This window comes from Anolis carolinensis, chromosome 2 (genome assembly GCF_035594765.1).
Source record: "Anolis carolinensis isolate JA03-04 chromosome 2, rAnoCar3.1.pri, whole genome shotgun sequence".
NCBI classification, from domain to species: Eukaryota; Metazoa; Chordata; class Lepidosauria; order Squamata; family Dactyloidae; genus Anolis; species Anolis carolinensis.
In genome coordinates this window covers 307,398,475-307,412,778 of record NC_085842.1, presented here as the reverse complement: position 1 = coordinate 307,412,778, position 14,304 = coordinate 307,398,475, and the positions used below count along the sequence as shown (strand labels likewise).

Below are 14,304 nucleotides of genomic sequence, written 5' to 3'. Positions count from 1 at the left end.
AACTTTTGTGCAGAATGGCATTGTGGCACAATTTAAACTAGCACAAAGTTGGCAAGAAAAGTGTGTTTGCATCCAGATGCAATGTTTATTATTCAGAATGCAACTATGCATAATGTCGATTCACAATTAGGGTTGCCGGATTGAAAACTGGAGAAGATTCCTGTACATTTAATAACTGAAGACATTACTTGTTGCACAGCCAGGTAACAAACAACATCTTCTGAAACAAATATCTTCTCATGTACATGGCCCTACATTAGTTTTTAGTGTGCTATCCAAAAGCTAGTCAAATGTAAAAGCTGTCAGATGCAGAATTCATTAAGCAACTTTGAGCGTAATGTTGATGTTTATACTGGACAAAATTGCCTATGCATCTCTGTAAGAGGACATATGCATGTGTTCATGACTAACAGGAATCCATGCATATCTTTATGTCCAAATGGAAAATAAAAGGACTAATAGATATGCCAAAAAGATCCAGAACTATCATGAAATTAGCCACTCTTCCAAATATCTTGAGAAGAAGGTAGCTAGGTATGGAAGCAGCCAGTTTGCAAGACATCCCAAACTAAATCAAAGCATAGGGCTTTAGAATATGCAGAAACATCTAAATGTATAGGCTCCAACACTGCCCAGATAAAAACTGGGACATATGTGATTGAGCAACATCAGAGTATAGTCAAGATGACAAAGAGTATTACAGATGAACCAGGGAGGTTATAGCAGTTTGCTTTTGCCTGAGCCTTCTGGGAAGAGTTTCCCTCTTTCATCTACTGTTCATTGAGCACAAACTATTTTTGTTCTCTGAACCCAGTTTGTAGTAACTGAAATAATCTCAGGACCAAGGGCTTAAGTAGTGATAAGAGGAAAGGCATTTTTAAAAGCAGCTGAAAAAGTGGAAAGGGAGTAATCAGGGGAAGTAATTTGTCACTGCCAAATCTGGACAGTTGGAAGGCAAACTAAATGGGGAAAACATTGCAAATTTCAAATTATGCATAGCTGGTAGATGTTATAGGGGGTCTTAAATCTGATGTCTCTGGACAAGGTTGAGAATCATGTAGTCCTTCCAATGGTTTTGACTTCATCTCCCAACATTCGTCACCTCTGATCTTATGGAGGAACTTGAAGTTTTGCTTCCTTAGGATTTTAGTGTATCTTGACCCAGCCCTGACCTCAGACTGAAACCATTTGTGGCTTCAGAGGTAACATACTTGTTGAAATAATTTACAAATAAGTTGAATACAGGAATCAAAAATAAAAATAGTTCCCCAAATATAACGTTTTATTGTTTCTATCTCATGGTGAAGTTAAACAGCAACAGCATCAAATGGTTTGAGTAACATGGCATGAACTTTTTTTAAACCACAGGCTTAAGTGCATATTTTCAAGGAGACTGCCAATCTCTTTTCTCTTAAAAATTAAATTTGCTTCCAAAAGGTTCCTGGGGGCACATTCCAGCATGTCCATTAAGCTATTACTGATAGTTTGCACTGCATAAACCTAAAATAGAGAACATCTGCTATCAGAAAAAATTGAAACATTATGGAAAAATTGAATCAGAAAGAAGTAGGGTATATAGTACCATAAAACATAAAACTGGACCAAACCAAGCACTTGACTGTTTGAGAGAACTACAAACTCGTATCATCCAGAAGAATGGAAAATAGGCAAATTATCAATGTTGCAAAATTGTACATTTCTGTACATCCATACTAGGACCCTTTTACATTTACACAATTATAGCACCATGATTCCGTTTCAGTTTTCATGGCTGCATCCCATAGAATTATGGGATTTATAGTTTGTTTGAAACACAAAAGATCTTTCACTAACAATTCTCATTGTTTCTCCCTATGCCTCAAATCCCAGGATTCTCTAGGATGTTATGTTGACATTTACAGTGGAATCATAACATTATAATTATGTGGTATGAAAGAGCCCTAAGATAAAACTGAAAAATGCCTTTCACAGGGTTTTCGGAGGCTAAGGGTTGTGACTTGTCCAGGGTCATGAAGCTGGTCTTCATGGCTTCATGCTCCAGAATCATATGACATGTTGGTTTCTTCTGTACTAATTTTAAAACAACAGAAACATAATTTGTATCTAAAAGTTATAATTACATGGCAAAATGGGTTAAACCATTTCTCATTATGCCTGAAAGGGAATTACAGCTTTGCCTTTAAAGAAAGTTATTAGGTACAAGAAACCTTGATTAGAAGACTAATATGACATAATGGTTTTTGGTATCAGACTAGATAAATATCCCACTGGATGGAGAGCCAGCATGTTGAAATGGTTTGAAGTTTGAACAATGACTCTGAAGACCACCATTCAAATATCTGCTCACTCACAGAAACCCATTGGGTGACCTTGGCCAAGTCACGCTCTTTCAGCCTCAGGAGTACAAATTGAACAAACCCTGCCAAAAAAACCCCAACAACAACCCATAATTGGTTGACTGTAGAATTGCTATAAGTCAGAAATGACGAATGATACAACAACAAACACCACAGTTATATGCCTCTTGTCTCGTCTGTGCTCTGAAGCAAGAATGTTCCAAATACCTCCACAGGTTGATTCAGGTCCTCCAGAGGCCAGAGACTCCTCCTCTGCCTTTGTTGTTGTTGTTGTTGTTGTTGTTGTTGTTGTTGTTGTTGTTGTGTCTTCAAGTTGTTTTTGATCTTTAAACAAGCCTATCATGGGATTTTCTGGGGATGAGAGTGTGTGATTAGTCTAAGGCTATCCAGTGAAGTTCTCCTGCTGAGCGGGGAATCATACCCTGGTCCCTAGAGTTGTAGTCCGACATTCAAACCAACACACCATGCTTCTGCCAGTCATACCATAACAAGTTGGGTGAGCCTTTTAAAAACCACATAGGTCTGTAACAAAGTAATCTCTGACAATTCCTGGTTGTTATTTCAAATGTGACATCACTTACACATTTTAGAGTATTTTGCATTTTTTCATTGCACTTTACTACCAGGAAATTTGACAGGATCTGAGACAGCAGGGGAAAAGTTTGCAATCCTCCACTTATTCGCCATGCTAGGAAGGCAGACATGGAACTATTTGCAACAATCCTTTGAATACAGTTTCCTACTAGTTATGCACCAACCCTACAGTGGCAAAATCTGCCACACATTTCCTTTCCCTGTATTGGAGGAAGTCATGTGAAACAGTATCAAAGGCCTTACTCTGTCAATTTCATAAAGTCAATTTATGATGCCTATAAATTTTCTCACCAGCTGGGAGAGGGAAGGAATCTAAAATCAGAATGGATGATGCTAAAACAATAGAACAGGGATAAACTTATTGCTTGGTAAGACCAGCATGATTTTGAAAGAGCATCTCTTTTTGTGCCCCGACGGAATGCATATCCTATGTAGCTTATGATCCCATATGCCTTTTAGATGCATATACAGTAGAGTCTCACTTATCCAAGACTCGCTTATCCAACATTCTGGATTATCCAAGGCATTTTTTTAGTCAATGTTTTCAATATATCATGATATTTTGGTGCTAAATTCGAAAATACAGTAATTACAACATAACATTACTGTTTATTGAACTACTTTTTCTGTCAAATTTGTTGTATAACATGATGTTTTGGTGCTTAATTTGTAAAATCATAACCTAATTTGATGTTTAATAGGCTTTTCCTTAATCCCTCCTTATTATCTGAGATATTCACTTATCCAAGTTTCTGCCAGCCCATTTAGCTTGGATAAGCAAGACTCTACTGTAGGGAGCTGAACTGGATGGCACTTGTGGTCTCTTCCAATTCTATAATTATAAGATTATGGCCAGCTGGTTTTGTGGGAACATGCAAATACTCTCATGTTTAGGATCAAGGAGTTTTTGCATTGCACACTGAAAGATTTTGTTTTAGTGTTTGCTGACAGATGAAACTAATTTCATTCCAGATACTGGGACATCTGCACTTGGAAATCATATATCTGTGAGCCAGTATGAATACAAACTGTGCATGGTAGCTAATCACAAGCCCAAACCCCATGAATTGTCTCACCTATGAATGCAAGGTGTTGCTTACAGTAGCGTTTGCTTTCTAGGCAATTCTCTGCTGAAGCATTCTCAGACATTCGCATCACATGATAGGCTTTCCCTATCCTGCTGCAGAAATGTCAGCTATAATAGGAAAGAAAAGGATAATAAGAAAGAAAGTTGGCTCAAGCCACCGATATGGACCTCATTCTCCTAGTCTCTTCAGGACGTTCCAGTTCATTAAGTCAGCTTCAATGCGAAGGGCACAACCTCTGCTTCTGCTATTCTGCCACTGTCCCTGGGGTACTTTCCATCAAAGGAATACCTCTGAGAGCACAATGCTCTGTCAGGCCCCAGTGAGAAAATCAACCTCCTTCCAGTTTGGCAGTTCGGTTGTCTTCCCATCCCCATCCCTGCTTCAAAGATTTGGAACGGAGGCCCCTGCTTATTATCAAAAGACTAAACTGGAGATTGTGCAATATGTATTTGGAAATATCACAATGGTGAGGATGAGCAAAAGCTAGTACTCATAATTTGTCTTTAAGGAACACAAAAAGCAGGCATCCGTAAAACCAATGGATCCTGTTACTACCTTGCACATTGCTGTTTTCTAATTAATTAATTGATTGATTGATTGGGTATATATGATTTTTACATAACATGGTTTTGTTTCAGATTACATGCCACCTTGACAATGGTGTGGTGAGAAAAAAGTATTCATTATTTTTGTTGTCTTTATGTTCTATTTTTTCAGTTCCCAAACTGTCTTTATAACATTATATTCCTTCACAAAATCCTGATATTTACTAGCTGAAATGAACTGGTTCCATAAAGACAGTAATGCGAGATGAGGGGGGAAAGGAGAAAGATTTGTAAAAAAAAAAAGAAAATCAAATTTTGGACATAAAATGTGGAATATATATAGAGTCAGACTGCCATATCCATTGATTCAACCATCCATGGCTTGAAAAGATGTTTTAAAAATCCAAAAACAAACCTTAATTTTTTCCCCATTTTATATAATGGGCAATATTTTATTCTGCCATTATATGTAATGCAACTTGTTTGTTAATGGAGGTGAGGGGTGGATGGGTGGTACTGGATCTAAACCTCAGTGGATACCAACACCCCATTGTATTGGACAGAAGGAGGATATATGGCCCCAGTGATTAGAAGGGTTTACCTACTTGATGAAGGTTATTGATATGTGAACTCTCTCTCTTTTTGTCCGCTTGTCTCACTCTCAGTGTCCCATCTTAAAACCAAAAGGGACAAATTTATTCATTTATTTATTTACAGTATTTATATTCCGCCCTTCTGACCCCGAAGGGGACTCAGGGCGGATCACATTATACACACATAGGGCAAACATTCAATGCCCATAAAGACATCAGACAGAGACCGAGACAGAGACAGACGCAGAGGCAATTTAACCTTCTTCTGAGGGGATGTTTGATTCTGGCCACAGGGGGGAGCAGCTGCTTCATCATCCACTCTGACGGCACTTCCTCATTCCAGGTCGTAAATTAGTTAAACTTGCCTCCCCACTTTTATAAGTGGTACCTTATTTCCTACTTGATAGATGCAACTATCTTTCGGCTTGCTAGGTCAGCAACGAGCAGGGGCTATTTTTTTATTTTTAATTGAAGGGTGCTCACCCCACCACAGGCTGGCCTCGAACTCATGACCTCATGGTCAGAGTGATTTATTGCAGCTGCTCAACAGCCTGCGCCACAGCCCGGCCCCAAATAGGCTAGCCTAGAGCAAACTAGACTAGAGTGGTGAAGTTGAATCAACGGGGTTTATCTATTTATTGATTCATCTTTCAACATTTGCTTCAATGGACTTCTAGTTGGGACTAGCCAACAGAATTCCCATCCCCTCCAACTATCCCTGTTTGGCAATGAGACTCATGAATAATTCTCTATTATCCCACTCTTTCAGAAGTTTCTAAAATAACCCGGTTTCTGTCTACTTCTCCCACATTCGTCTTTTGTCTTCAGTGGTCCTCTTTTTTGGATGGGGGTCAGGGACACAGCACCACTGTGAAAGTGGGGGGGGGGGAGAGACGGGATATACCATTGTGGTGCTTGGGGGGGAGGGGGGCTATTGGCAGGGGTCACAGGAGGCTTCTTTGTTCTCCTGTTTTTTTTGTCTGCCCTCGCACCCACATTTTTCTTTACATGCTTGCTCATTCTTCATACCTTTCTCCTCTCACTTACAACCCTACCCTTTTCTTTAGTAGCCAGTTTGCAGCGGTGGAAAGGATCCCAAGAAAGTAGCCTGAGCAGCAAGAAAATAGTGAGCAAGCATCCAGGCAGGCAAAAAAAGGGAACGCTTCCCAGTACTTCTCTTCTTTTGCCCAAGCAAAAGAGATATGCACAACCTACAGGGCCTGTGTGCCAACACTAACAACTCACCTGCCCCATGGATCCTGCCTCCTCTTCCTGCATGCCATCTCCAGGTGTTCTACTCAGGCAAAGGAAGACAGGTACCTGGCAAAACAGACACATGTGTCACACAGAAAGCAAAGCAAGACCTGTGCCCCAGTGCCACTTCCCTTTCCTTGTGATTTCCTTTGTGCACATCTGTGAGCTATTCTAAGTAAATAGGTATGGTAAAAGTTTCCCCTGACATTAAGTCCAGTCATGTCTGACTCTGGGGGTTGGTGCTCATCTCCATTTCTAAGCCGAAGAGCTGGTGTTGTCCGTAGACACCTCCAAGGTCATGTGGCCGGCATGACTGCATGGAGTACCGTTACCTTCCCGCTGGAGCGGTACCTATTGATCTACTCACATTGGCATGTTTTTGAACTGCTAAGTTGGCAGAAGCTGGAGCAACAGCGGGCGCTCACTCTGCTCCCGGGATTTGAACCTGGGACCTTTCAGTCTGCCAGTTCAGCAGCTCAGTGCTTTAACACACTTCACTACCGGGGCTCCATTCTAAGTAAATAGCATAAACATTATTTCATTACATGGATGCTAAATAAAATTAAACGTTCAAAAGAAAAAAGACTGATATGAGTCTATTGCTAGATTCTACAACTACAGCAGATCCTATGCATTGATTCACCACACAAAGGACTTTATCACACACACTTAGGACTTTGTCACATGGCTGCCACTGGCTGGCAGTGGCGCTCCTCTTAAGAGCAAGGCATGGAGTCCTTGCCTTGTCTCACTGGCCAGCAGAGCAATCACATGGAGGGACGCAAGGAACACTTGTCGTGCGTGTGGCTTCCCCCAATGGAGCTGGCATGGATCTGGCAACACAGGGAAGCCTCCCGTGTTGGGGGGGGGGGGGGAGCTGTGCGCACTAAACACACTCCTCGCTTCCCTCCATGTGATTCCCTTGCCAGCAGGCAAGGTGAGGTGAGGGCTCCATGCCTCACCCTTAAGAGGAATGCTTCTGCCGGATGCCGCTGGCCATGTGACGAAGTCCTTATACCCCATCTCGGATGTTCTTTGCCTACTGGGGTCTACGAGTCCTATGACATGTCACAAGGTCCATTTCATCAGACACTCATAGGCATTCATAGGCAAAGAATCTGCCACAAGTACTTTTTGAAAAACAGTAACAATTTTAATGATCTTTAATTTCACTTTTTGTATCAGAAGCACTTTTTGTATGTGTCATGGGTATACTTGTCTGCAGCTTGTCTTCTGTGCCAGTGATGTGTCTTTTAGGGCATGTTTTGGGAGTGATCTTTTCATCCAATGTAATTCTCTTTCTCAAAATGGCCAGCAGTACATTTCCAGCAACAGTCAATGACAGACCATGAGTAAAGCCATAAATGTTTTCTGCTTTCCCATTATTGTTTCCTGAAAAATATATTAAATTTTGGAACTGTGCAGCTTTGTAGGACCAAAAATATGTTTTTATGTCTCTCCATTGAGACAGAAGCCACAAACTTGCATGGTTGCATAAGATCTGCCAAAAAATAGTAATAATAAAAAAGGAAGACAGTGATGTAGGGGAATATGACATGGACTGGGAGAAGTCATCCCTCAGCTATGCAATAAGTCTGACATACATTATTTTATTAGATATGGAAAGTAAGCAAGCATGTGAGATGTGGTGAGCACTCAGCAGATATCCAGTTCTCGTTTAGCATTCTTAAATGATGATTTGCCAAGTTGAAAATGCATTTTCTGAGATGTGTGATAGGGTCTTTGATGGGTCTGCTCTAATTGAGACTACCAAATTATGAATTGATATGAATGAGACATTTTAGAGATACAGTAGAGTCTCACTTATCCAACATAAACGGGTTGGCAGAATGTTGGATAAGCGAATATGTTGGATAATAAGGAGAGATTAAGGAGAAGCCTATTAAACATCAAATTAGGTTATGATTTTACAAATTAAGCACCAAAACATCATGTTATACAACAAATTTGACAGAAAAAGTAGTTCAATATGCAGTAATGCTACATAGTAATTACTGTATTTATGAATTTAGCACCAAAATATCATGATGTATTGAAAGCATTGACTACAAAAATGCGTTGGATAATCCAGAATGTTGGATAAGCGAATGTTGGATAAGTGAGACTCTACTGTAGTAACAACCTGATCACATTCATTTTTATATTGGAAATGAGAGAGTGGACTGGATCTCACAAGCATCATAATGACATTGGTAAGGCAGAAAATAAACAACTAGTACAATCCACACATGTACTAACTTAACCAACCACATACACAAGATCTAGCAGAAAAAGAAATTCGCCAGTTCTCCTTTGGAAAAATATATATATAAAAGTAGATTTATTTGCTAATACATCTGCATAGTTATATATGGGGTATTATGGATTACACAGGGAAGAGAAAAAATGGCTGCAAATCAGAGTGATGTAAGAAGAAAATGTGTATGCAAAAACAAACAAATAGGAAATCAACTAGCTATTAGTGCAGGCATGTAAAGTTTGGACACTCTAGCATTTATCCTCATTCCTCAAGTAATACTCAGAATCTGATAGTAAGAGACGCAAAGGGGAATTCAGGAAGTAGCTGAAGGAGAAAAGGAAGGCAGCTCCCTCTTTCCCCTTCAAGGCTATGCTTCTAGACATTGAGAGCCTGGAGCAATTTCTCCAATTGAGCCATTCATAATCCAGCTGTGGATCCCTCCCCTGGACAAGTTGCTCCCTTTTTGCCTCAAGCAGCTCACGCGGAAGATCACAGGAGTAAATCACCTCCACATACAGCATCATTTTTTTCCATATCATTTTTATTGCAAATATATGAGGAAGGATACAAGAATGGATATACAACGGGGCATTTTAAAGATCTTATGTCTTTGTCTTCTCCCATTCTTCCTAATATAAAAAAGCTTTCTATGATGTTAAATAAGAAAAGGGAGAAAAAAGAACACTTCTTTTCTAATCAAAAACAGAAAGATAGAAAAGTGGGTGTACAGTGTTTTGAAACAAAGGAGATAGAAAAGTTGAGAAATGGAAAATAGAAAGCCCTTTAACTAATGCTGCCTACCCTGTCTCTGCTATCTTTTTCATAATCAAAACATCTTTTAAAAAGTCATAAAACTTTTCATATCTGGTAGATTCACTTTCCAGGATTCCTTGGATATCATCGGGGTTCCTGTTATTCTTGCCACTAACTTCTCTAACTTTATTTTTCTTGTTATTCCTACATCCCCATAGTACTAATTTTCTCTTAATGTTAAAGGAACCCCAATTTTGATACTAATGTTGGATCACTCTCCAATATTAATACCAAAAGGGTTACGAATCAGATTTTGGTCAACTTTAGATTTGGTTTGGTCATTTGGAGTGCTGATTCAGAAAATTGCATTGGATAGATCACATCAGATCTAGTTTCTGATACAGAACATATGCTATCCAGTAGTTGCCATCTGCTCACCAACAGAAAACCATATTTAATAATCCAGAGCTGATGAGGTCTATCCAATACAGTTTTCTGAATGAGCACCCCAAATAGCCCCAGGAACATGCCTAAAAATGGAGACACCAAGAAAAAAACCTGGTTGGGCTGTGTTATTATTCGTAGTAGTAGTAATGGCGAGGCCATATTTTAGTTCTTGTGGAGCACTGGGCCACAGGCTGAGAACCACTGTTGTAAATAGTCAACAAAGGGCTGCTATTCTTCTTCAGATTTGGCATATACAGCATCCTGAACTCAACAAAGGAAGTTCTTAATGGATACCAATATAAACAGTGATAGCAATAAAAAATGAAGTAACTGAAGTATGCAATAAATGAAAAATGAGCCATATCATATACTGATATTGTAATCTTTGTCTAGGTGGCAAGAGCAGTGCTTTAAACTTATGATAATCCCATGGAAAAGTTAGAAGAGTGACACATTGACTAGTCCTTAGACCATATGGGAAGACCAAACTGGAGTATGTTAATGTTCCTCTATCACAATTGTTCCCAACCTTTGGTCCTCCAGGTGTTTTGGACTTCAGCTCCCAGAAACCCCATCCAGTTTACCAGCTGTTAGAAATTTTGGGAGCTGAAGTCCAAAACACCTGGAGGACCAAAGGTTGGGAACCACAGTTCTAGCGACTCGCTGTTACAATGTTGGCTGGTGGCGCCATGTTGATGGCAGCAGTGAGTTAACTTGCATTTTAATGTAAACTTTAAAGAAACTATTCGAGGTGTGGAACCTATTTAGGAATATGTGCATCTATACTGTGGAATCAATGTAGTTTGATATCACCTTAACTGCCACGGGTCAGTGTTATGCAGTCCTGGTATTTGTAGTTTAGTGAAGGACTACCACTCTTTGGCAGAGAAGTCTAAAGACCTTGTGAAACTAGAACTCTCATGATTCCATAGCAATGAGCCATGGTAATTTAACTAATTTACAACACCATAAAAATTGTCCAGCAACGTTTGGAATGAGGAAGTCGGCGTCACAGTGGATGATGAAGCAGCTGCTCCCCTTGTGGCCGGAATCGAGCATCCCCTAAGGAAGCTGGAAGCTAGAAAAGGTTAAATTGCCTCTATGTCTGTCTCTGTCTCTATGTTCATATGGCATTGAATGTTTGCCTTATATGTGTACATTGTGATCCGCCCTGAGTCCCCTTTGGGGTGAGAAGGGCAGAATATAAATACTGTAAAAAAAAAAAAAAGTAGTGTCAAACTGTATTAACTCTGCAGTGTAGATGCACTTTCAGGTACCACTGTTAAAGTTTGGAATAAAACCCAGAATGAATTCACTGTCCAGCTGGCATGGATGTCATCAGCCAGCATGTATGTTTGTGTGTGTGTGTGTGTATGTATGTGTATGTGTGTAAATTGATATACAGTTCTATATTATGTTAGTGCACACCTATGTTATACAGGGCAAATGTCTTCTTTCTTCTGAGAATACAGAACTGTATTGTATATGAATGGCATACTCACGAGGTATGGGATAGCCCTGCCATTCAATTTTGGCCACATCACTTCAACCCTTGGTCCTACCCACTGCTGTCCCTGGAGAGTTCCCAATGAGGGAGCGCAGGAGCTCTCGGGCCAAAAACAGTTTTCCACTCCATCTAAAATGTTTAGTGTGATTCATAATTTCTGGGCTTGCATTCAACATCATACTAGATGGGGTTTTTAATGTATTTTGATCTACTGAATGTTTAATTGTGTTTGTTGTTGGGATTTTTACTGTGTTAATGTGGGTCTAAAATAATTTTATTAGATATGATTATGTTTATGATGGTGCTGCTTATTTTTATTGTATATTATGTTTTTGCTTGTATATATTGTTTGCCGCTTTGAGTCCTGACCAGGGAGAAAAGCAGAATAGAAATAAATAAATTATTATTATTATTATATTGTATGACACAGCAAACAAGATAGATATGCTGGATTTCGTATCACAAAATCACAAGTCGAACACTTCCCAAGTGTCTAGGACTGTGTGATATATTTTCGGATGATGCGCGCAGATCCCAGTAGGGTGGCCTTTTGCAGTTGGCATATCGTAATTTTGTCAATGTCTATTGTTTCCAAATGCTGGCTGAGATCTTTTGGCACGGCACCCAATGTGCCCATCACCACCTGCACTGGTTTCTGCCAGAGTCTTTGAGGTTCAATCTTGAGGTCCTGATAGCGGCTGAGTTTTTCCTGTTGTTTTTCGTCAATGCGACTGTCACCTGGGATGGCAACATCAATGATCCAAACCTTTTTCTTTTCCACAACTGTGATGTCTGGTGTGTTGTGTTCCAGAACTTTGTCAGTCTGGATTCGGAAGTCCCACAGTATCTTTGCGTGCTCATTTTCCAATACCTTTGCAGGTTTGTGATCCCACCAGTTCTTTCCTGCTGGCAGTTGGTACTTGAGGCATAAGTTCCAATGAATCATTTGGGCCACATAGTTGTGCCTCTGTTTGTAGTCTGTCTGTGCGATTTTCTTACAGCAGCTGAGGATATGATCAATGGTTTCGTTGGTTTCCTTGCACAGTCTGCATTTTGGGTAATCAGCTGATTTTTCGATCTTGGCCTTAATTGCATTTTTTCTGATGGCTTGCTCCTGGGCTGCAAGGATCAGGCCTTCTGTCTCATTCTTCAGTGTCCCATTCCTATTTCCAAGGGCAAGAAAACTGGGCAAAATATACTGTTTCCCTGGGGTTGCAGGAAAACACAACAGTCCCATCCCACAACTGGAACCACATGCTGTCTGCTGAACCTGTGTTTCTACCATTCAATAATGTAACTACTTCACTATTCTGCCAGTAGCCCCCAATGGCGCAATGAGTTAAACTCTTGTATCGGTAGGACTGCTGACTTGAAGGTTGCCAGTTCAGATGCAACCTGGGGAGAGCGTGGATGAGCTCCCTCTATCAGCTCCAGCTCCATGCAGGGACATGAGAGAAGCCTCCCACAAGGATGGTAAAACATCAAAACAATCCGCTTCCTAGCATACTGCCTTCCTAGAAGGCTAATGAGTGGGTGTTTGTGGCATTTGGGGGTAAAGAGGTAGACTCAATGACCCAACGATCCCTTTCAAAGCCTGTTGTTCTAAGACTGTGTGGTTTGGACATTCTCCAGGGAGCAAAGCCTTATGGTTTTAAGTCACACACAGTGTCATTAATTCAGTCATTCTGGCTGTAACTTTTGCTTTAAATTTCCTAAAGAATGTGAGAGAAATGGAGGGAGGGGGAGTCTTGCACAGATATATACAACCCACAATATCATCCTAGTGTCACTACAGTTTTTCATCAAGATATGCTCGGGGCAATATTGTATTTCACCAGATCAGCTGGAACAGGGTGGGGGGTGGAGAGAGAGCACCAATTTCATTTCTTTGTCATAGAAAATGAACATATTTCTTTCTTCCAGACTCTCCCTTCCCCATGAACACCTCCCCTTCCTTCTCTGCTCACCCATGTTGCTTTTTATTTTCTGGATACCAGAGGAAAATATATTTGGGTGATTAAATTAATGGACAACCCCATATATATATATATATATATATATATATATATATATATATATATATATTAAAATACTTTTAAAAATTGTGCATCCTTTTCCCATAACATTATCTCTGCACAAGTAATTAAGTTAGGGAACATATAACGAACTCAGATGAAAGCCTTGTGCTACCACAGGAGGCAGGCTGTAGCTGAACTGCATTGTCATGGAAGTCACGAAAAAGAGGTCTTAAACCATCTTCTATGATTGCTGTAGTTTCAGCAATCCTTGTGTCATTTTCTCCCTGCTTGGCAGCTGAAGGGGTTATAGGCAGGTGCAATAGCTGGAAAGACTGGGGAGGCACAAAGAATGTGAACCATCTTTCAGCAGACAGGCTGCTTGACGATTGCGTTCTCTCCTGCTGCTTCAATATTTGGAAACCCGTCTTCTTACACTTTGAAGAAAGTATTCAGGAAAACACATCCCTGCTTTCATTTATATGAAGCAGAGTTTGGAAACCTACTTTTACAAATAATGAGTGTTTTGAGATTCTACTTCAGATTGCTCAATGTGGTTTGTGCTATGCAACACTTGATTACACAACTGAATGCACAATGCAGAGTGCATCTAAGTGTGCAAGGAGCCTCCAATGGCCTAGGGCAGGGGTTCCCAAACTAAGGCCCGGGGGCCGGATGCGGCCCTCCAAGGTCATTTATCTGGCCCCCAACCTCAGTTTTATAATGTAATATTTTTATATGATTTTTAATAATATAATATAGTGTATATCCATATAATATTGATAGTAATATTATAATGTTATACAATATAATACTAATAATAATACCATATAATAATATTAATTATACATTATATATTACATATATTACAGTATAGTGGTATAGCAATAT

The 14,304-nt window shown here is 39.9% G+C and overlaps 1 long non-coding RNA gene across 3 annotated transcripts in view; it reads right to left on the bottom strand.

Annotated features, from left to right (window-relative positions):
• Window positions 1-1,255: 1,255 nt before the first annotated feature.
• LOC103279524 (uncharacterized) overlaps window positions 1,256-14,304 on the bottom strand; it is a 67,627-nt gene continuing 54,578 nt past the window's right edge. For 2 of the 3 annotated variants that reach the window (XR_010003646.1, XR_010003645.1), the window contains exons 3-5: window positions 6,423-6,497; window positions 4,028-4,146; window positions 1,256-2,708 (exon numbers count right to left, since the gene is read on the bottom strand). This is a non-coding gene — a long non-coding RNA (uncharacterized LOC103279524). The remainder of the gene's footprint in view (window positions 2,709-4,027; window positions 4,147-6,422; window positions 6,498-14,304) is intronic. The other variant, XR_506849.3, reaches the window with a different exon arrangement.